This window comes from Chelonia mydas, chromosome 1 (assembly GCF_015237465.2).
Source record: "Chelonia mydas isolate rCheMyd1 chromosome 1, rCheMyd1.pri.v2, whole genome shotgun sequence".
NCBI classification, from domain to species: Eukaryota; Metazoa; Chordata; order Testudines; family Cheloniidae; genus Chelonia; species Chelonia mydas.
This window is the reverse complement of record NC_057849.1, coordinates 60,872,417-60,896,728: the sequence shown is the minus strand read 5'-3', so window position 1 is coordinate 60,896,728 and position 24,312 is coordinate 60,872,417. Positions and strand designations below refer to the sequence as shown.

The following is a 24,312-nucleotide window of genomic DNA, read 5'->3' as shown; positions in this document are numbered from 1 at the left end:
CATGATCTGTATTTGTACTTTTTGTTTTTTTCCTAAAGAAAGGTTGATTCTCATTAGTTGGTAAGCATTAAAACACATTGATGTGCAACCAAATACACTTTTTACACTAAATATGGTGCTTCTTTTTGCAAACCAGAAGGGTACACTATATCTATTCTATGGCAAAAAACTATGCTAAAGCAGAGTTAAGGTGCTTGGTGGTATGTCATATCCTTGCAGAACACTGAGTTGAGCAAAACAAGCTTCTGAAAACCAGCAAATGCGCATGGTTGTCCATGCAACCTTAACTCTGTCCTCTTTCAGCAACGCCCCATTAACCCTCATTCACACACATACCTTTCATAGAATCATAGAATATTAGGGTTGGAAGAGACCTCAGGAGGTCATCTCGTCCAATCCCCTGCTCAAAGCAGGACCAACCCCAGCTAAATCATCCCAGCCAAGGCTTTGTCAAGCTGGGCCTTAAAAACCTCTAAGGATAGAGATTCCACCACCTCCCTAGGTAACCCATTCCAGTGCTTCACCACCCTCCTAATAAAATAGTGCTTCCTAATATCCAACCTAGACCTCCCCCACTGCAACTTGAAACCATTGCTTCTTGTTCTGTCATCTGCCACCACTGAGAACAGCCGAGCTCCATCCTCTTTGGAACCCCCCTTCAGGGAGTTGAAGGCTGCTATCAAATTCCCCCTAACTCTTCTCTTCTGCAGACTAAATAACCCCAGTTCCCTCAGCCTCTCCTTGTAAGTCATGTGCCCCAGGCCCTAATCATTTTTGTTGCCCTCCACTGGACTCTCTCCAATTTGTCCACATCCCTTCTGTAGTCGGGGGACCAAAACCGGATGCAATACTCCAGGTGTGGCCTCACCAGTGCCAAATAGAGGGGAATAATCACTTCCCTCGATCTGCTGGCAATGCTCCTAGTAATATAGCCCAATATGCTGTTAGCCTTCTTGGCAACGAGGGCACACTGCAGACTCATATCCAGCTTCTCATCCACTGTAATCCCCAGGGCCTTTTCTGCAGAACTGCTGCTTAGCCAGTCAGTCCCCAACCTGTAGCAGTGCATGGGATTCTTCCTTCCTAAGTGCAGGACTTTCCTTTGTCAACCCCACAGTTGCTGAAATGTACAGGCTCTCTACCTCCTTTTACCCCTGACCCCACCCCATTCACTCTCACCCAGAGGATTCTGTCTAACACTAGAAGGACAAAAAAGGAAAAAAAAAAAAGGAATCAATTGCCCACATCATCTTCCCTCTGTTCTCCTGCAACTGGCAGTAACCAATGGGAATTATTTATATACACTCCAGGTGCAGTCAGTGTATTAGGTGTACTTACACTAAATAGTGAAGGCAGGAGTTGGGCCTGCGACATGCATGGATTACTTGGAGGTGTGTGACAGAGCCATGATTACAGGAGGAGATGTATGTTTGCGGATTCTGATGTGTGTGAGTAAGGGGAAGAGCTGCACGTGTACCTCCAGAATGCAATACAATCCAGGGATTGTGTGTAATTCCCTGCGGGAGGGTGGTAACCACAGCCTCTCCAGGGTCTAAGAACGGGGGGTTGCGGTGGAGTGGCTTAGGCAAATTCATTCAGGTTGTAAAACCTCCAAAGAGGTATCACCTCCTTGGCAAGCTTCAAAACTATCCTTTTTCAAACTTCTTGTATCAACCAGGCAAGGTATTAATAAGCTTCAACAGGACTTTGAAAATAAAGTGGAAACCTCTTTACCAAGCTGCTGCTGCACCCTCTATAGCTTTCTCCCTGCCTCTCAACTCCTCCCCCCCACTTCCTGTTTCCTGTCCTTTCAGACTCCCAACAGCCAGTGCTCCCAATTCTAATAATTACAAGCAACATCTAAACACCACATTCCCTCCTCTCTTAAGAAACTCTCCCAATTAAAACTCTTGTTCTAACCATAGGAACAAATATGAAACAAGACACTATACAGTCGGCAGAAATATTACACTGAAAACACTGTAGATACTACATAAGATAGTCTCTAGTCCAGACAGGTGGTCGTCTGGGTCTGACAGGCCGTCCCTCAAACCCTGGTTCCAGTGCAATGTCTTGTTGTGTTGGTCCTACGGTGAAGTCATCCAATGCAGACTGGGTGTTGGCATAATCTCCTCTTGGTGCATAGGTAGGTGCAAGATAAGAAGCATTCCATACCTGCCCATCAGAAAGTCGATAGGTGTAAGGTCCCTTCTTCTCTATAATTTTAAGAGGAGCTGTGAATTTATGGTCCCCTTTGCATAAAATTCTAGGTTTTCGTATTCTAACGAAGGAATCACACTCAAACTCTGGTTCCTTAGCACCCCACTGCTTACCTGTGAAAGCCTTAGACTTTGCTTGGTTCTGTTCAGCTGTTTTTCTCACATCATCCTCGTTTGGGGCATCAGGTCGTGCCTTTAACAATCCAGCAATGTTCAGTTTAGTATTCATCTGTTCCCCATGCAGTAACTCTGCGGGTGATCTTTGCGTTATGGCAGGTCGTGTAGCCCGGTATGCTTGCAAGAAATCAGTAGTGAAGGGTATCCACAATCGCCCTTCTAGTTTAGCCGTTTGCAAACCCTCTTTCAAACTTCTGTTAAACCATTTGATTTCCCCATTGGCTTGAGGGTAATATAGGGATGACTTCTGTGTAAAATGTTCCTCTGTGCTAGAAAAGTTTCAAACTCCAGGGAAGTAAATTGACTACCATTATCTGACACCAGTTCTTTGGGGTTACCTTCCCTGCTAAAAACTGAAGAGAGGAACTTAATTACTGTAGCAGAAGAGATTTGCGAAGTAAATGCTACCTCAGGCCATTTACTGAAATAGTCTATTAAAGTGATGGCATAACGTCAGTCAATTGGAGCAGTATCAAAGGGTCCTACAATGTCAATCACCACTTTTTTCCCATGCAGATTCAGGAAGAGGAACAGGCTGTAATGGAGGGGTACATGTCACTGCTGTCTTATCATGCATTTGGCAAGTGACACAGGATTTTATGAGTGCTTCAGTTTGAGAGTCCATCCCTGGCCACCAATACAGATCCCGTAGTTTGGGATCGTTTGGTTCGGACAATTCCTTGATGAGTATCTTGTGCCAGGTGTATGAGTTTTGACTATAATTCTTCTGGCACAAGGAGCCGGTGTGTACCTCGTAGCACACAGCCATCAAACAAAGAAAGTTCATCCTGAACTCTAAAATAAGGCAGCAAAACTGGGTCAAGGTTTTTAGGGTGACTGGGCCATTGAAAGAGAGTAGTCTTGCAGACCATTGAGCAATACGGTATCCTGCTCTTCCCAGTCCTTTCATTGCGAGCAACATCGTCAAAGGGTTGTGGTCAGGCACAACTTGAACGTGCGGCCCCACAGGTAAGATCTCCATTTTTCAGTAGCCCAGACACAAGCAAGTGCTTCTTTTTCAACTGTAGAATATTTTCTCTCAGCATTACTTAGTGTCCTTGAAGCAAATGCAACAGTCCTCTCTGTGTTGTCCTCATGCAGTTGTGTGAGAACAGCCCCAAGTCCATAATCAGAAGCATCAGTAGTTACAATTGTGGGCAATGCAGGACTGAATAGTGCAAGTACTGGACTGTGTACAATCAAGTCTTTCACCGTTTCCAAACTAGCTTGTGCATCCATTGTCCACACTAATGTAGAACTTCTCGGTAGTAATTCCCATAACGGTTCAATGACAGAAGCCTAACTGGGAATGAATTTCGCATACCAGGAGGTAAGACCCAAGAAGGAACGTAAGGTTTGAAAATCTGTTGGAGGAGGAGCATTTGAAATTGCCAGGATATGATGTGGATCAGGTTTTAGTCCAGCCTGTGAAATTGTATGCCCCAGAAAGGAGAGTTCAGTTTGTCTAAATTTGCATTTGGACCTATTGAGCCGGAGGCCTGCTGTGCTGATGCAGTTTAGTACAGACTGCAGGTTATTGTCATGCTCCTCAGAAGTGTTTCCAAACATGATAATATCATCCAGATAGCACTGAACTCCATGTTGATTCTTCAGAATCAATTACATCATTTTTTGAAAGGCACTTGGGGCAGATGCGAGACCGTATGGAACACGTTTAAAATGAAATAGTCCCTCATGTGTAATAAATGCTGTGAGGTCTCTATCATCTTCATGCAACATAACCTGGCGGTATGCATTCTGCAAATCAAGAATAGAAAACATCTTTGCTCCATGGAGTTCTGCAAATACTTCTTCTATGTGAGGAAGAAGATGGCTGTCAATCACAATAGCTTTATTTGGCTCCCTTAAGTCCACACAAAGGCGAATGCCTCCACCCTTCTTCTGTGTCATTACTATAGGTGAAACCCATTCCGAGGAGTCGATCTCTTTAATAATGTCCTTTTGAACAAGTTTTCTAAGTTCCTCTGAAACAGCTTCCCTGATTGAAAATGGTAAGCGCCGTAACTTCTGTCGTACAGGCATCACATTATTCCGCATTTTAACTTTATGCAGAAACCCATAAGCACAGCTGAGTTTCTCCTCAACTTGGTGTTGGGTCCCAGCTGAAACTGGTGTGTGTACCACAAGAGTGCTTTGCTGAGGAAGATCAATTCGTCCATTAACTACCCTGAGATTTAAAAGCAGCCAGTAAATCTCTGCCAAGGATAGGAGTGCCTTTGTGCACAATGTAGAACTCTGCAGTTACACAGCAATCACCAAAAGTAACTATTACTGGCAGGCAGCCATGTACTGGAATATGGTTTTTCAAATAGCACACCAAGTGAAGTCTGGGTTCAGTAAGAGGCACATCTTTAAAGTAATGCAGATAGATGGAATCAGGTAGTATAGATACTGCTGAGCCAGTGTCCAACATTAGCTGAATAGAGTGTGGTTTGCCTGAGGGTATGGCGGAAATGTTTACAGTGCACTTTATCTGTTCTGGAATATGTGCAGTAGTGATTTTGTCCATGCTCAGCACAGTAACATCTGGTATTGTAACTGCATGTACCTGTTGATTGAACTGGCTACTGCGACATACTTTAGCAAAATGTCCAATCTTTTTGCAATGATTGCACTGAGCTACTTTTGCTGGACATCCTGTGTAGCTTGCAAGGTGTTGTGGGGATCCACAGCGAAAACATGCTTTTACTGTATTTTGAATTTGCTGATTCAGTGGTTTTTCATTAGTTTTCCTTTTGCAATTGTGAGTCTGCAGTGGTAGTGAACTTTTCTGCAAAGGAGTCACAGCCTGGTCTGTGCCTCCTGTATCCATGCTCATTATTTTGGCTTCAGCTCTAGCTGACTCAATCTGAGTAGCAATGGTTATTGCTTTTTTCTAGTGTAAGTTGTGGTTCTAGAAGTAAGCATTCTCTTACATGAAGCATGGTTGTTTTCTCAATGAACTGGTCTCTAATCATCTCATGTGCCATATTCCCAAAGTCACAAATTACAATCAGACTCCTCAGGGAAGCAATATACTGCATTATAGTTTCCGCTGGTTTCTGCTCACGCTGGCGAAATCTGTAGCGATTAGCTACTACATTCACTTTTGGCACAAAAATATTCTTTAATGCAGTGAGTGCAGTCTCATATTTATCATCTGCAAGGGGAAAAGTGTAAAATATATGCTGCTCTTCTGCTCCAAGGCAGTGGATTAGCAAAGCATGCTTTCTTACTTCAGAAATCTCTGTAGCACTGATTGCAGGCAGATAAGTCTCAAACATATGGATCCAGGTAGTAAAAGCAATTGGAGGCTCACCTGGGCTTTGCAAAAAGGGTGCAGGTGGGTTCAGAGGCAGAAGATCCATCCTCATCGCCAAAATGTTGTATCAACCAGGCAAGGTACTAACAAGCTTCAACAGGACTTTATTTTCAAGTGGAAACCTCTTTACCAAGCTGCTGCTGCATCCTCTGTAGCTTTCTCCCAGCGTCTCAACTCCTCCCCCGTCCTTCCTGTTTCCTGTCCTTTCAGACTCCCAACAGCCAGTGCTCCCAATTCTAATAATTACAAGCAACATCTAAACACCACAAAACTGGATTCTCCAAAGACCAACAGATACAGAAAGGACTTTTGGATAAATAGCCAGAGTTTAAACTGACTCTGGGCCTTCATTCTGATCCACCAAATGGAAAGGACTTTCTGTCCAAAGGGCAGGCGCCAATCCTTAAGGAAGGACTGACACCTACCAAAGCCCTTATGGGGAGAGATGGTGGATGATCTCTGGTAAAATTAACATGCATGTAAGTTCTTTTATTGTTGTAACATATTTTCTTTGTAAAGCTTGTCCCTTAAGAATAAATGTGCTTGCTTAGAAAAAGCTGAGTGGTAACCTTAAACCGTGGGCAATGACACTATTTATAGCATCTGAGAAGAAGGGAAAGCAGGCCTGCTTAGGCAGTCTGACTTGCTGGGGAATTCACAGTGTAGGCAGAGAATTGTGAAGCCTGGAAATACCCTGGTCAGGAGGGAGAGGCTCATTTCTCTGCCCAAGAGTGGGTGCCCTCGCTGGACCAGGGAGGGGGAAGGAAAGTGCAGTGGCCCTGAACTGTGACACCATGAACCCTCAAATTTCCCCAAAAATGTTCTTCCAGAACTTATTAATAGCTTTCATATTGTCACTGAGGTAATTATGTAGATGCTCAGACAAGTCAGAGAAAGCCATCACTGCTCTTGGACACAAATCTCTGATGGAGTCCAAATATGCTCTCAGACATAGTTTGATGTGTACAGCAGGAATAAGTCCCAGATCATTTCTGCCCGAGTGAATCACCCAATGTCCAGTAGATCACAACTTCCTATGGCACCACGTAAATGCTGCAGAGTGGGTAAAATATGATGCCAACGCAGGCAACCTCTCTCTTCCCAAATCAGCCTGCAGTTAGCAGTCCCCATGGAATGCTGTACCCATTGTTCTCCTGCAAACATCTGCAACCTCATGATCTGGGAATCACCCAGTATCCACATGTTGGAAATATGGCAGTGTCTTTGAAAACACCACATTAACCTACCCTGAGTTCAGCAAGTAGCCACTCCCTCCCTTCCCATCTCCTCAGGGGCTTACAATACAGATATTTCCTCTAACAACCAGTCCAAAGCTTGCCTACCACCCATCTTCATTGCCCAACCCCTCTGTAGCCACAACCTCGCTCCCTGTCCTTGTCCTGCCACCCTCCACCCCCACACATACACCAAGTGCTGTCTTTGGCTCCTCCCCACCTGATATAACAAAAATATTCTGCTGTGTTCACAGCAAACCTCCCCATAAAATGAAAACACATTATAACAGAGACAACTTGTGGCAAGCAATATGAATTATTAAATCTTTATTGCACAGTTGTACACATTAGAAATGTCAATGGTGGGATGTTCACCAGAGGCAGTAGCATTAGCACATTCCCTTAGACTAACCAGGCAAGTATAAAGTGGCTGCATAGAAATCCTCTCACATTTTTTTTTTCTTTATTGGTGCATGCACAATACAATCCTTCTGGACTACCCATCTATGCAAGCAAAGAAGCAAACATGTTCTTACATACCATGCTCAGATTGGGGCCCCCAAAGATTTAGTGGCTGTCATACACTACTTTGGGTAAAACTTCACAGACGGCGATGATTTTGACCTGCATCACATCAACAGTTTTATCTCTAGCTCTGCAAAAAAACTTTTTTTCAAAAACAGCTCTTTTTTTCAGGGTTTATATCTCCGCAACCTCTATTTCAAATGATTCCAAATTTCAAACACTATCCCTATACTGCACCCTCGTTATGAGCACCAAATTTCAAAGGACTCTGACAATGGGACTTAGAAAGGTCTAGGTTTAAATAAAAGTTGTTATGGAACCTTAACGATAGCGGCACTACTGCACCACTATAATACACGTTTATTTAAGGAATTAGATATCTGAACTTGCATTTATTCAGATTCTTATTTTTTTACATATTTTATTATGTTAGAAAATGGTGAATGTTGCATATCTTATGTACTAGATGATTATTTTTTACTTACAATTTGTGTCAAGCTCTCTTTAGACAGAAATTCAAATTCAATTTAAAATGCACAAAAATAGCATTTTAATTATTTTTTTAAATTAAATAAAGTACCTTTAGTGTGCAGGATACATAAGAAAAAAAGGTTTATCAAAACATGATATGCATTTAAAACTAACTTAGTTATTAAACCGTTTACCTATCTATCTAAACCATTATTCTGTGCTTAGCAAATTGAATTGATTTTTTTCTGGTCACCATATGCCTCAAGATTTTAGAATTAGTAGATCTCATCTTCTCACACCTACATTTTATCTGTAGATTGGAAGAAGAAAAACAAGCTTTCCTGCTTTTGTCCAAGTCCCTGTTGGTTTCTTAACTTTGAATAAACTAATCACTGAACAAAATCAGTTGAATACACTGTAATGCACAAACTATTCTCTCTGTACCTGCAGAAGAGGTTATGCTGTCAAAAGCTGGTTTAGCACTTCAGCAAACTCTGATTTCAAGTGACTTCCACCAGTGGTGTTTCTTTAGAATTTGGCACCAAATATGTACTGCTTAATATTATTTTTGTGTTTAATTTAAATAATTTAAATAGATTATAGTAAGTTTAGGCCTTAACATAAATTGTAAATTTCCAATTTAATTGTAAATATTTTTATAAACAAACATATTCAATTTAAATAAAAAATCCAATTTAAATTAAAAAATCTTCTTTTTAATTTAAAACATAATATTTTTTTCTCCAGTAAATGGAGATAATGGTACTTCTCCAGCTTTTCAAAATACACTAAAATCTACAGACGAAACTATACATTTCATCAAACATTTTGGGATGGGCTTGGACTGCCGAAACCAATCACTGTACAGCACGCCCTGTCCATGTGCGACTTACTCTTTACCTCACCTTACATTCCAGGCTTATTTTCCGCATTCTTATCTTGTCTGTTGTAAATCATTCCCTGGATGTTCCCCCTTATTTTAGCTAGTACAGACATTCTGTTTCCAGCCTGCTAATCCATTTACCTCCCTAATCCTGCCCCCCAAGAAATAAGGACTCACCTATGTTCAATTACTCATGTGAAGACAGGCCTAATAAGGAACAACCAGGTTACTGCAAAATCCCATCTTTGCCTGGGGGACTACTACACCCTGGACCTGACCCTAGTTTTTATCTCATAAGAACAATTCATCCTTTCCCCCTCTAAATCTTTTAAGCTCCTCATACAGGATCAAATAAAGTTTGTTTGTCAAATCCATATCTTTAAAAAACCCTGCTCCTCTTCAGATATAAAATAGAAAGATTATCTAGTTCTGTAAATCCTTTTGGATGAATAAACTGTTCTAAATCTTCTCATTTCACATTCTTCATCTCCAGGAGCACAACAACATTTTCAAGTGTCACAAGGTGTGACCCAACTTTTGAGACCTAATTGAGTAACTCCAAATCATCTAATAATTGCTTAGTTATACGAATGTACATATTTTTGAAACTGCCTGTGCAGTCCCCACAGGCATTCTGGGGGAAATCCTGGCCCCACTGAAATCAGTGGGAGTTTTGTCATTAACTTCAGTTGGGCCAGGATTTCACCGTCTACAGCCCTGATTCAACAAACATTTACTCATATGTTTAATGTTTCTACCTTGAATAATTCCAGTTGGAATCAACGAGACTACTTACAGTAGCAAAGTTAAGTCAGTGTTTGGAGGACTGAGGCCCAAATGCAGGGCTGTATATTAACTCCACTGCCAAGATGCTCATATACACCCACAATTGTGCCCACTTTGAAATTAAACCTATCTATTTAGTTCTATGCCGTTCTCTCTAAACAATCGTGTGCATCATGCATTTCTTTATTTTCCCATACAAATACTACACACCTTACTGAAAATGTAGCATACAAAGATCTACCACATTACTCCACTAATGACAACTGAGATTTTTCAGAGGATTTAAGAATTGCAATATTACAACAAATAGTCATAAAAACTTAGCTCAATAACCAAATAATGTAAGACCAACTCTGGAGTTATCCTATACAGTACCTGTTTGTAGTATATCTTCACCAGGTTTGTAGAAGCATGTAGCCAAAGATTGCTTCACCTTCAGTGACCAAGATCTGCAAAGGAAAACCATAGACATTAAAAATATGTCACTGAAAGTAAATAGTTTGGGCATAAAAGCAGAGCAAAATCATTCCGCTAAACTTCCATTTGGAAATAAATTTAAAATGTTATCCTTTACAGTATGTGTAGAGCAATGCATGTTGTGTGAGATAAGAATGATGACTAGTAGGATAATCTATTAAATATTACATTTAAGACATATACAGTATCATAAAGCTTTTAAGTAAGCCTGCTTATGGGAATTCAAAAATAGTACAGGATAGTTCCTGCTAACATCAAGTTTCAGAATAGTAATTTTACTACAACTATCAGTAATGATAGACTAAAACCAATACATTCAATATGTATAATGGCTAGTGGTATGGCAGAAAATAAAAATCTATTAAAAAACCTACAAACAGACATACATTTGAGCCACATTCTGCCTTTGATTTGCAGCAGAGCAACAGCATGAATTAGAGAACCATGCATCAATAAAGAAAGGTTAAAAATGACAATTCTACTACGGATTCCAAAATCTGGCTCCATATATTTCTGTCCCTAAAGCAGACACATGTTCAGGCATGTGCATGTGCATAGCACTTACCCACAATTAGTAGCTAGAGTCTCTATAAATTCTCCTGGTGATTCTGACACAGTGATACAGATATCAGCACTGTGCAGTGTATAATCCATTTGACAAAACAAATTAGTTTTACTATACAGTTACTAAAGAAAGAAGAAAAAGAAATGACTGAACAGTTAAAACTGTAAGATGTGGCAGAAGAAGGAAACAAACAAAAAAAGACTTAACTGACATGGAAAGGGATAGAAAAAGAAAGCAAGCAGAAAAGACAACAGTTCAAGTGCCAGACTGAGGTGGGAATGGTCCTTATTTGGTACCAACACTTATCTGGTGGCTCCATCAGTTTGTCTACCACACTATCTTGAGGATTTCTAAGGGTATGTCTACACTGCAGAGTGTATGTGTGTCCTGGCTGATACGTATATGCACATGTGCTTGCCAAGCCACCGCCAAATGTCCATACTACAGAGCTGCACATGCCCCATACCAATCTAGTTGCATCAACATTGACACTGGAGTTACATATGTTTTGGGGGGGTAATCCAGTGTTTTTAGTGCATTACTAAATTGAGCCACCCTAGGAACTGGTTGGTGTATTGTGGAAGAACTTGCCTATCCCTCCTGGGCCTTTGTGCAGATGTGTTCTTAGCTAGCCAGCACAATTAGCAAAATGCAGTGTAGCTGTAGCTGTCAATCCCAGGCTATTAGAAAGACAGGTGGGTGAGGTAATAACTTTTATTGGACCAACTTCTGTTGGTGAGAGAGAGAGAGAAGCTTTTGAGCTACACAGAGATCTTCCTCAGGTCTGGGGAAGGTAGTCCGAGTGTCACAGCTAAACATAAGTTCGAACAGATAGTTTATCATAAGTAAGGCTACAATTTAGTCATGGGTAAATAAGTAAATTAGTAAGTCACGGACAGGTCATGGGCAGTAAACAAAAATTCATAGCCCATGACCTGCCCATGACTTTTACTAAAAATACCGGTGACTTGGGCGGGGGCCGTCGGTGCTCTGGGAGGGAGGGGGGCAGTCCAGCAGCGCCATGGGTGCTGAGGGCGGTGGCCTGGGACCCCACTGGTGCTGGGGGGGGAGGGCTGGCAGGGGCTCCCTACCCAGCTCCGCGTCCCTGCAGCTCCTAGGCAGTGGAGGGGCACAAGCCAATGGCAGCTGCGGGGGCAGGGCCTGTGGGCACAGGCAGCACGTGGTGCAGAGCCTTCCGCCCCCTCCTCCCCCCCCGGCCCCTCCACCGCCTAGGACCTGCAGGGCCATGCCAGTGGGAGTCCCCCACCCTGAGGTAAACACCCACCCGCAGCCCCCAACCCCCTGCCCCTAGCCCTGAGCCCGGGCAGCCCCGAGTCAGAACCAGCCACTGCAAAAGTCACAGAGGTCACGGAAAGTCACGGAATCTGTGACTTCTGTGACCTCTGTAACAGACTCGCAGCCTTAAATCATAAGTAGTTAACACATATTCTAAGGCACTATTCAAGGAGAAGTGGCCCGTTAACATCCCTGTAGTCACAGGACCAAAAACAGGGGTTAGTAGGTTACAGATTGTCGTAATAAGGCATAAATCCAGTGTCTTTATGAAGATCATGCAAAACAACTTCAAAAACAGACTCCAATGAGAGACTGCTGAATTGGAATTAATTTGCAAACTGGACACCATTACATTAGGCTTGAGTAAAGACTGGGAGTGGATGTGTCATTACACAAAGTAAAACTATTTCCTCATGTTTATATTCCCCCACCCCCACCCCACCCCCGCACTGTTCCTCACACGTTCTTGTCAACTGCTGGAAATGGCCCATCTTGATTATCACTACAAAAGGGTCTTTTTTCTCTCCTGCTGGTAATAGCTCATCTTACCTGATCACTCTTGTTACAGTGTGCATGGTAACACCCGTTGTTTCATGTTCTCTGTGTATATAAAATTGCCTTACTGTATTTTCCACTGCATGCATCCGATGTAGTGAGCTGTAACTCACGAAAGCTTATGCTCAAATAAATGTGTTAGTCTCTAAGGTGCCACAAGTACTCCTGTTCTTTTTGCGGATACAGACTAACATGGCTGCTACTCTGAAACCTATGATTTTTAGTGTCTAGCAAAGTTATGAATTTAAGCTCCTAGGCTCATCTTTTGAAAGTGTTGTGCAGTTTCCTTTGAGGATGAAGCCTGATAGGTCAGATACAGAGGGATCACTTTGTGAAAGGCAAAAACAATGAGGAGTCCTTGTGGCACCTTAGAGACTAACAAATTTATTTGGGCATAAACTCTGAAACCTTTGTGAAATGTGTTCACCCACAGGTAAGAGGGTGTCCTGTGTGAGTTTGTTCAAGAGCGTAGTGATTGTCTGGTTTCACCTCCTTAGCTGTTATCGGGGCATTCTGTGCACTGGATGAGGTACAATACATGTTGTGATAGGCATGTGTAGGACCCCTGGATCTTGAAAGGCATGTGGTAGACGGTGTATCATTTAGCAGAGGCACTTCCAGCTCTGTCTGTTCCAGCTGGTGCCAAGCCATGGATCCAGAACTACTGGCTGAGCTGTTTCTACTTGTGGCTGAACTGTTAGTCCAACAGGGTACAGACAGAGGATCTAGAAGATGGTGAGTGTCATTTCAGAAGCATTTCCTTCTGAATGGAAGGTGGTGACAAGACTCAGAGGAGAGCTCATTCACGGCAGACAGGAGATATCTGTTGCATGCTGCAACTGTGGTTTCTTATACAGACTAGTGCTTTTGACACAGGACAACTAGCACGGCGTAGTGGGATCACGTTGTCAGGCAAACCTGGAATTACTGGCAGTAGCTACAGAATTTTCGCAAGATAAAGACCGCCTTCCTGGATCTGTACAAGGAGCTTGCTCCGAATGACCCTCCAGTGCCAGGACTGCAAATGAGGGAGGCCATACCAGTCCAGAAGCAGGTTGTTATTGCCACCTGGAAGCTGGCTACCCCTAACTACTACAAGTGGGTGGATAATCAGTTTACTATTGGCAAGTCAACGGTCGATGAGATGGTAGTGGTAGCTTGTGAAACCATGAATACTGTGGTTTTGCCACAAGTGGCAGACATTGCTACTATGCCTGAAGTAATAACTGGCTTTCGGAGAATGGGGTCTCCAAACTGCGCTGGGGCCACTGACAACACTCAAGTGCCCATAATTTGCCTACCACAAGGACCACATGAATATGTCAACTGCAAAGAATACTACCCTATTGTTCTGCAGGCCTTGGGCAATCACAAAGGCAGGTTCATGAACACCAATGTGGGATGTACAGGAAACGTGCATGACACCAGGGTGCTGAGGAGATTTGATGTTTACCTATTTGGACAAACAGAGACCTTATTCCCTCCAAATAGCATGATTATCAATGGGGTATTTGTGCCCAATTATTTTAGGAGATCTCATTTACCCCCTACTACCATGGCTTATGAAACCATACCCTCACCACAGAGCACCTGGCAGAAGAAGGATTAATTATACACTTAGCAGTTGCAGATGGTGATGGAGTGTGCTTTTGGCAGGCTGAAAGCAAGCTGGTGCTGCCTACAAATCTGTTTGGATACCAGTGCAGCCAGTTCCATCTGTGCTGTGGCCTGCACAACATCCATGAGGATAAGGGCTAGAATTTTCCCACAGAGTTAACTCAGGACGCTGCTGGTTTGCAGACTCTGTACAAACAATCAAAAGGTGTGCCTGCCATTACTGGGGCTGGGTCCAGGGAAGCAAGAGAAATAAGGGATGCCTTGTGCACCTACATCCCTGCATTGGTCTTAAAAAAAACAAAAACAAAAAAATTAAACCTGCCCTGCTTAGCAGCATGTTATGCAGTACTGAAGGCTCCATGCTTAGGGTAGCGTTAAATATGTGGTTGAATACATTGTGGTAAGGGCACGCAGGCAGATTGTTGCCAGACTGGCCATCCTTAGCCTTGTGGTAGATAATCTTTAGGCTCCCCACACTGAACACAGCAGATAGCTTCCAGTGCACAGGAGATGAGTGGGAAGTGAGTAGGTAGATGGGACATAACACACAGGCCCCAAGAGCTGTGGGATGGCACTGGAGCTCACGAGCTCAACAACATGTGCGTTAGCGGCATCTTTACTGCGAGATGGAAAGATAGGAGAACACCTTACAGCAAAACTCACGCTTTAACCTATACTTCCAGCTGTGTGCATGAACATATGTTCAAAGGGCACAGAGGCTCATATTTGATGTTCTGTGGGGGAGGAGGAGACGGATGGGGATCAGGGGTTGGGCTAAAAAGTGCATAAACACGCAGGCAAGAACAACAACAACAACAACAACAATAAAATACAATAAAAACAACAATAACAAATAACCCCCCACTACTCTGCTCTATGTATTCAAGAAATCTTTACAAATATTACAATTTCCAGGATTATTCACTCTATATACTTGTTTGCCATTCTTACTGTTTATGTCAAATGCAGATAAGACAGACTTGAAAGTTTAGAATCCACAATAAAGGAGCATGAACAATAGAACTACATCTCTGCATCCTCTATTTGATCTCAAAAATTGTCAGTGCTTCAGAGATGAGAAATATAGGAATGACAAAGAAAAATCCCACTAAAGCTACTGTGAAAAATCAGCAAAATATCACCTGCAAAATGGCATAAGCTACTTAGTACATGTACCATGACAAGCAACTGAAGACCTCCTGGATGACCAAAAGAGTAACCTTTATTTTACCATCAGTCTGTAGTCTTCCCTTTCCCCTCTTGTCTTTGTCTCATCTCTTACCCTTCTTGGTATCCATATCTTTCCTCTTTATTCCCAGTCTCCTACCATAGTGTTTACTCCACATGATTAAGTGCACACATGGGATGAACTGGGATGGCTCTGTGAGCCAGGTTTCAGAGTAACAGCCGTGTTAGTCTGTATTCGCAAAAGGAAAAGGAGTACTTGTGGCACCTTAGAGACTAACCAATTTATTTGAGCATGAGCTTTCGTGAGCTACAGCTCACGAAAGCTCATGCTCAAATAAATTGGTTAGTCTCTAAGGTGCCACAAGTACTCCTTTTCTTTCTGTGAGCCAGTACTTTTCCTAGAGGTTCCTATATTGGCTTCTAGAGGCCAGGATTTATTTTTAAAAATTAATTATCTGGACCTTATAGTTGTGAAAATTGCCTTCAAAATGTGAACTGGGTGTAAAACACCACAATAAAGTTCAAATGAATCTGCAGACAACCTGAAACAATAGCTCTGAGGGAGGTGAACTGTTCCCATTCATCTCAAATGGGTATTAACTTTGAAGCTCCATTACGACAATTTAACCGTCAACATTATGAACTATTTCATTGCTGAAATAGTTGCACTACTGAAAGCGTGCAATAAACAAAAGGGACAATCATCTTATGCACAGCACACTATGAGAGACATCTTATTATTCAGGTATCACAAGTAGATGGAACTTGGTTTGCAGGCACAATTTGGGAAAATGTCACATTTTTCCACCCAGATAATCAGCCAGCCTGCAGATGGCTGCTCCTTCCTAGTACTCTACTGCAAAAATGACAGAAAACAACATGAACATTCCATTGTTTAGCTGTAGAGAACCACACAAGGAAACAACCTCTTCTCTCTCACCACCAGTCCAATTCTGGATCCTGGTACTGAGTAGCATTTATTTCTGAAGTGTTTATTCAGTAGGCTATCCTGAAAAGCATGTACAGATATAAAACAAGCTGGGAAAAGTATTTATTTGTAGTGCCTCTTCTTTCTTTACTGTCAGTGACTGCCATTTTCACAAACAAATCATGCCTTCCACTGTTGTCCTTTATTCTGCGAACACCAAAAACCCTCCCACAGCTATTAACATTTGTTTCATTTATCATTTATTGACAAACTAAAGGACAAAGGCATGATTTAACAGATTGCTCTGTGTAAAGACACAATACAGTGCACACACACAAAAAATCATCAAATGCCCCTGTCAGTAAGTCTTACAAAGTACAGCTTAATGAATGTATGCAAATTGCTGTAATATACAAAATGTCTGGTACCACTTCAACAAGTAATGCGCTTATGAAGAAATCTATAGAGAATGGTAAGATACATCAATCTAATTTGTCTTTGAAATAAAGGGATTTGGTTTCCTCAAGGTAATTTCAATTTTTTTTTTTTAATGCCTGGTGGAGTGACAGTAAAACATTACATACAATGAACCACCACTTTAGACCCTGGAAGACAGGATTATTAAATTGAAAAAATTCAGCAACAGATAAACTGGAAGTGCATTGTTACATGCTGGTATACTTCAATCTTTTCCGTAGTTGTTTTGACATCTTGGCATTTTTAAAAATCATTACTTCCAAGCCTGCTAAATTAAACATACCCTATTTTTCACAGTTGCCCTAAGTAAGCTTTACCACCATTGAAGTCAGAATTTAAAGTAAGGCTCAGTTTCGTGCTGTATGGGGGTTCTTAACATTTACACTGACAGGCGCATCAAAATTATCAGAAGCCCAATTTGCAACTGCCTTTCTTTTTAAACAGTAGGTATTAGAGTTCGTTAATACCTTCACCCCCCCACCCAAAAAAAACCAACCCAGTTCTTTCAGTGAAAAATGGCTTTTCAGTCAACATTTTCCAGATTTTCATAATTAACAAACAAAACTTGAAAAAAAAATAGTACAATTTCTTAATTTTTGAAATATGAAAACTTTTACTAAAAATTCTTTTTAGAAACCATGATGTTTTGGTTTTCAGTGTCAATCTTTTGTACAAAAAACAAACACAAACAAAATGTTGGCAAATGCAGCAGGGGGGAGGGGGGGAGAAGGGGGAATAATTTTTTGGTTTTAATTTCCAGTGACAAATAATTGATATTTTTCAACCAGTCCTGCCACCTATGCGACGGAATGTTTATACCATTTTCCTTACACTAGTGTCTGAATGTCAGCAACAGTGACATATTTGAGACATATGTCTAGAGACCCCAGCATGTCTCCATGTGCTATGGTAGCCACCATGAGCGCTGTATGTTGGAACCTGTAGTCTCTCCAGGCCACATCTCTATAATGAAGAGAAGGAGAGCCTGGGCCACAAGGTAGAACTCTGTGGACTGCAATTGGCCAATAGGCTACACTTGGAATTAAAGCCTAGGCAAGGAGGTTTCCACTCATAGTTTACAATGGGAGTTCTCAGAAGAAAGTGTATCATATTTTTGGGTCAGCAGATTGTGACAAAGCTACTCCAGCAGCAACTGAAAGCTACAGATTTCCTGGATCCTGATCTTTCTGGTTTTAGGTCTGTGTATGAGACAGAAACAGCACTTTCTCTTGATGATCTCACAGTGATGGAGAAGCCCCAAAGATGTCTCTGCCAATTATTTTAGATGCCACATATCAGGGCTGGAAAAATCCACTCACCTTGACAGAGGTTATCAAACTCTGCAGGATCAAGGCTTTCATATGAAAGAGAAAAGTTTCTAGTGCTAGGATTGTGAAGAAAAATACCCACTAATAAACAATTGTAAGGATATTAATATATGCGTCAAGAGCAGTCCATTACTTGAGTATAGCATGGATGCTCGTTGATAATCTTAAAAATTTAAACAAACACATTTTGTCTGATAAGTGTCCTCACCTAACAAGTATCAGATCATCCTTTACCTATGTCATACTACTGTAGAACTATTTACCATAATTAACAAACAGACACAGGTTTTACTCATCTCATTAGGCAAAACAACTAAATTGGACAGTGTTCCATATAAAACTTTTGCATCTCTGAATCAGAGGATCTGGATCAACAGCAGAAATGAACGAAACTCTTCATAACAGAAAGCTCAGGTTGAAATACATCATCAAAAAATCACTACAAACACCTCATTTTCCCAATAATTTGTATAACTCTTGCACTTCTGTTACACTGAATATTCAATAGTCTGACAGACATAGTAGAAAATGGCTCTTATGTCTCTACAAGTGAACACATAATAGAATGCCTTTTTTGTAGCATTATTCTAAACTTTTATTTTATTATTTACACCACTGAAATCTCAGCTGACAATCAAATGTTAACTGCATAAATAATCTGACACCCATTTAAGATGTACCAGTATTTAACAAGGATGCCCGTTATAATACTTAGGCGTAATTTTGCCTTTAAACATGCATGTTGGTGGCTCCCCTTGGCTTCAGAGGAGTCCCATGAACATATAGCCAAAGACTGAAATATGAAAAATAAATGAATATGCCAAGTATCGCTGTACTACACATCATAATACACCTAATTTTTCAGATTTCCCCTCCCATTGTCATCATTATCATTCATATTTTCAGTCTCTTTTTAACATCAGCCTGAAAGTACAGCAATTTCCCTTCTTTTACTCTACCCTTCGTCTACATCAAGAGGAACAGGTTTATGTTTGACGTAGTTAATAAAGGCAAATTAAGGAAACTCATTCTCTCCCACCTCCTCTCTTATCCCCTGAACCCAGATGAAATTATACTAATTAACATAAATTAAATGAAACATTCTAACTTCCCTGGAAGAGGGAGGAAAAGATAATCTCTGGGAATCCGTCTTCTTAAAGCTCTCCTAAGATGCAATGTCTAATAGACTTTAGAAAAGTCTGTATAGACGACTTCAGCTTCAGTATATCAAAATAGCTTCAATAAAATATATTAGCATGTGCATCACTGGCAAAATAACCTTTACACATTGTGCAATGGAGTGTGCTGCAGGTAATGAAATAAGACTTTTTAAACTCATTAATTCATTATCTTCACCCAGGAGCACCAATTTGTAAAGTCTGGGTGAACCTCCTCAAGTAGATGAACAAGATCAGAGCCAATCACCAACTAGACAGTTTTGAGCCGCCTGTTTATTAACCAGAGCCAATTTTAGATGTCATATGTAAGGTGATGTAAATTAGACCTCCTTACACTAAGAGAGAATCTCACAGACCTGCTTAAAGAAGGAACCATACAAATACAGTTACAAGATGACTTCCGTTATACCACTGGTACTTTTGGGAGGATTGTCTGGAAGACAACCTCTCTTCAGAAACATTGCTTAGAGATTGATCTGAACAGTCACTGAAAGAATATCTGTTCTTGAGGACAGGGTGTAAAAATGTAAAGCGTGGCTTAGAGAAATCATCATTCCATGTTCTTAGCCACTGTGTTGTAATGCATGCAAACTGAAACTCTTAGTTAGCACACCCTCTTCTGCAGTCAGGCGATAAAAGGAATGTGTCTTTCAAACTGGATTGGGATTTACTGGGGGGATGACAGATTCAGCGGCTGGGTTGAAACGCATTCTGAGAAAGCCACAGAAATAGTTAGGGAGTGCAAACATTTCTTTGAAAGTTCATTCTATCTTCTTGTCTACAGTATTCCTGGGGCTACACTGCCATCCAGCGAGGTGACACCTGTGGTAGGACCAGAGACTGCTGAAGGACTCTGCTCAGGTGGTCTGTTTCTTTTTCGTAAGACAACATAGCTTATGGGAGTTATGGAGACCAAAAATTTATGATCGGGGTGCTCCAGACAGAAGATTGAGAATTTACCAAACAGTGGACAGGCAGGATACTTTCTCTTACATCTTCCAACGGCAACAATGATCCTTAACGGGCTTGGAAGGACAATCATGTCTTGCTCAGTAAGTTAAGTAAGGTATTCTTGTCCTCTAGTTTATATTCCCTAGCAACTTTTCAACTTTTGATACCACTGCAAGGTTTCTGCGAGATCAAACTCATTCTCTACATAGGCAGCACCGACAAATTCAGAATAATGCTTCATCTCTCCAGATCAGCTTGCTGGAACTATCTTTGTTAAACTGACCTCTTCCTCAAATGAGCTATCCTCACAAAACTGGATGGAAGACTCACTAATCCCATGATCTGTCTCTAGATCTGCTCTATTTTTAGTGGGAAAGAAGAGATGAAGCATACCTGACCATGCCTTCTGTTCCCTGCATGCACAGTTTTAAATGGTGGGCAGGCCAGCTTACAGTATAGCAAACTCAACTGCTGGCTTACCCTGGAGTTTCACAGTTTCTCATCCTCTGGCAGGCTAATCTTCTCTTCTTCAGCAAAAGGGGGTGGAAAAATGAGGGGGTGGTTTGAGTTGGCTTTGCTCCAGATGCGGCCACTAGTGAGAGTCTTTCTGGGGACCTCACAATGGGGCAAGGAGGCTGAGGGAGAAACTAAAGGATCACCAATTCCCCCTCCTTTGTGGCAAATGACCCCTATGATGGTGGAAACCGATGATGGTGTTTTTGCACTCCTGTTCTTATGTACCACTATTACCTATGTTTCTAAAGAGATACGAGATACTACTTCCCTGTTACAAGACACACTGATTGCACTCTGTTGTCATCAGAACAGAAGTGCAAAAACATACATTTATTGTTCCTTCCTCCCTAACCTCCCTCCAACTCCTCAACAAAGTAATATTACAAGAAAAAAATCGACCTTGTGTTGTATTGATCTTGATTTTTGCTGTTGCAGCTACTCATAATTGGTTTAAGCTTTGCCGTTGTAAGGTGCCAATTGCTGTCAAGCAATACACACAAACAAAACATCTGTTAGGTACATCTCTCCACTTAACCAAGCTACATGTTGAAGGGGAAAAAATAGAATATGTTCATAAAATAATTGTATTAATTTTTCATCCTATATGAAAGCTCAAATAAATTCTGAAGAGGTTTGTAGATTAATTTTAGTTTAAAAATAAACCTGAGGGAGCCACAGACTTAATGTACTTACTGCTGTTGGCCTGTAACACTGCAACAGCAAATTGGAGGAGTCTTCATAAAGAATCACCATTCCATTCAAAGGAGCATGATTTCCCTTAGCAGGAAACATTAGATGTTCTCAAAAACTCACACATACAAATATTGAGGAATGTGCTTTCAAGTGTAACAGTAGCCTCCTACCAATCCTCTGTAACCCTACTTTTCCCATAACGCTCTGACTTTTTAATGCAGAATAAGTTTCTTCCCTAAGATGGACAGGGCTGCATTTTCAAAGAATCCATTTAAGATGCAATAGCAAGAGACATATTTTCATTGAAGCAATATAAGAAATGCAGCTAAAGAGGTGGAATGTATCTGTATGCTGTTTTGTGCCTGAAGTGCTCAATTAACATAAAACAGAATATGCAGAATTTCTGATTTTCAAAACATTAATGGAAATCTATGCCTGCACAACTGGACACTGATTGATGCCTCCTTGATCCTGTCCTCTCGTGTTTGTTCCAGTTTTGTGTGATGCAAATAGATTGTGCCAGATCCTTTCCCTCCCCGCACTCGTCTTCAGCCACTGGATTTTGATAACCAAAACTAAAGTAATTTACAGCAGGCTACAACTGCCCACACACACACACACTGTTACTAAGACAAAAATGTTAAATTAAAATTTTATTTTAATAGAATTTTATCCTTTAGAGTCACCTTTAATGTTTATCCCCAAGACAACTGACAGGAAGAAAAAGGAAAAACACTAAAGGTAAGACCATGTTCAGTTCCTATGCTGATCCACAAAGGGGATGAGGTTCAAGGCAACAACACAAGGAAGCTCCGTTACCTTGTGCACACACACACTGGAACTAGGCAAAATGTTTGTCTCTAGCCCATACTGATGCCCAGATACTACACTGATTGCTGTCAACAGAAGCAGCTAGACAGCTGGATAGATAGGAGTGAGGCCACTGCCACCGCTGGTAGTAGCTTGTCTAAAGTGAGTGGACATGAGGAGAGCAGGCCAGACCCAACAGAAAGGAGATGTTGCACCCTCTTCTGAAGTGACAGAGTGGCTGTGTGCACACTCTGTGATCCCCAAAGTGTACCTCTACTGTGCTCCTAACACACGGCTGTGCCTTAAAGACAACAGAGACTCTACCACTTCATCTCTGCCAGATTAGCAGGGTAAAACACTCTCTCATCTCTCCCCTTTATTTCACTGCTTATGGTAACGTATGAGATCATTGGGACAATGGAACTCTCTTCAGTAAGGGTAAAGCTCATCTGTGAGGGAGAAAGAACTTCCCTGGGGGCTGATCAAAGACCGTGGAATGAACCCCCTCAGGAACTAAGGACCATCACAAACCTCATCATCTTCCACGCTAAGTGCAAGGTGCATATCTTTGACCTGACTCCTCTAACACATAGGAACATATATATAAAAACACAAAAACAAAATAAAACCGACAAAACACACTCAACCAAACCAAAACACTTCACTATGCACACTTCTCCCCCAGGGGTCAGGATGAAAGAACAAACGACATGTGACAGACGTTAGTCATGTCACCTAAGGCACTACTGCAAGGTGCTAAGATACTATGGTGATGAACGCAGTGTAAGCACCCATGCAAAACAGAATAGAGGTTGTATCTTTTTCATATGTCCTTGAACTGTGAGTATATTTGATGCTCCCTCTTTAACAGCATTGTTATCTGTGGATTGGACACTGCTGAAGTATGTTCTTTTTCATTTTATATGTAGGACCAAATTCTACAGTCTTTATTCTGGCAAAATCTTAATTAAAACGTCAGTAGGAAATCTGTTTTAATTAAGGGACTACAGAAAGGGCCATAGGATTTGACCCACAGTATTCTGTCACAGTTTTTTTTTCCAGTTTCCTTTTTAACTATCTGAGTTTTTATATAAAATAGTTTTGCTCTTTCCAATCTATTTCCAATAGACAAATCTACTAAACTGGAAATTACAATTCCCATCAACCATTTCTCCACTGATTTAGGGCCCTCTGGAGGTGAATATGTAGACACATCCATTTCCCCTAGCTAGTAGGACAGAATTGCAATGAAACACCCTGACCCAGGAAGTATCCTGGCTTTTGGGGAAGCAGCAGCTGCAGGCAAGCCAGGAGCAGCTGAATGCAGGGAAATTTCCAGGGAACTGTGTGCAGAGAAGGCTGCAACAGCAGCCAGGGAACCATGTGTGAAACAGGACGTGATAGTTGGACACTGCAGGAAGGTTCAGGTCTGTGTGGAACTTGTGAGGAAGCAGCAGACACTGGGCAGGGAGCCAGTGCAAAGGCACCCCAACATGACACACGACTACCTGAGCCTGACCTGGAAATCTGCAAGCTCTTATTTGCTTTTAATAAAGAACTGGACTAGGCTTCCCCCCAAGGGCCAAACAGGAACTACTATTGTTTTACTTTGAGCTGTATCTAAGACACTCTATTTATGGCATTTTCAGCTTTCCCTTTCTTGCCAGCCCTAGTAAAATACTCCACTCTAGATACATGTCTGGGGGGACCAACCAGGACTAGTACCTATAAGGGTCGAGCAGCTGAAGCACCTCCAGCACTGGCCTGTGAGCTGTGGGACACCTAATACACTACTAGTACCTTAAAGGCTTGGTATACCACAGCACTGCACAGTTGTACCAATTAGTTTGGTGTTTTTTTTAAAAACTTAAATCCTTTCAAAAAATGATCTCAAAATCAAATACATCCCTCAGTAGTCTGACCTGAAGAAATGCAGACTAATGCATTACAAATGCAGTTTTGAAATGCATCATATCTACACATGAAAATAGAAGAAGTTTGCATGTATTAATCGGTGCTTAAATGTTAAAGTGTCTGCAAGTGCAATTGTGTACCCAAATAAGCCCACCACTGCCAATTTTATTCATGCAATACAGGCACATCCTATTTTAAAAT

General features: G+C 41.5%; 1 protein-coding gene across 3 annotated transcripts in view; it reads right to left on the bottom strand.

Annotated features, from left to right (window-relative positions):
- The window catches only part of ENOX1 (ecto-NOX disulfide-thiol exchanger 1), a 509,484-nt gene that overhangs the window by 415,195 nt on the left and 69,977 nt on the right, over positions 1-24,312 (bottom strand). For all 3 annotated transcript variants that reach the window (XM_037894600.2, XM_043533288.1, XM_043533299.1), the window contains exon 2: positions 9,994-10,067. The gene's annotated coding sequence lies outside the window, so the exon portion shown is untranslated. The remainder of the gene's footprint in view (positions 1-9,993; positions 10,068-24,312) is intronic.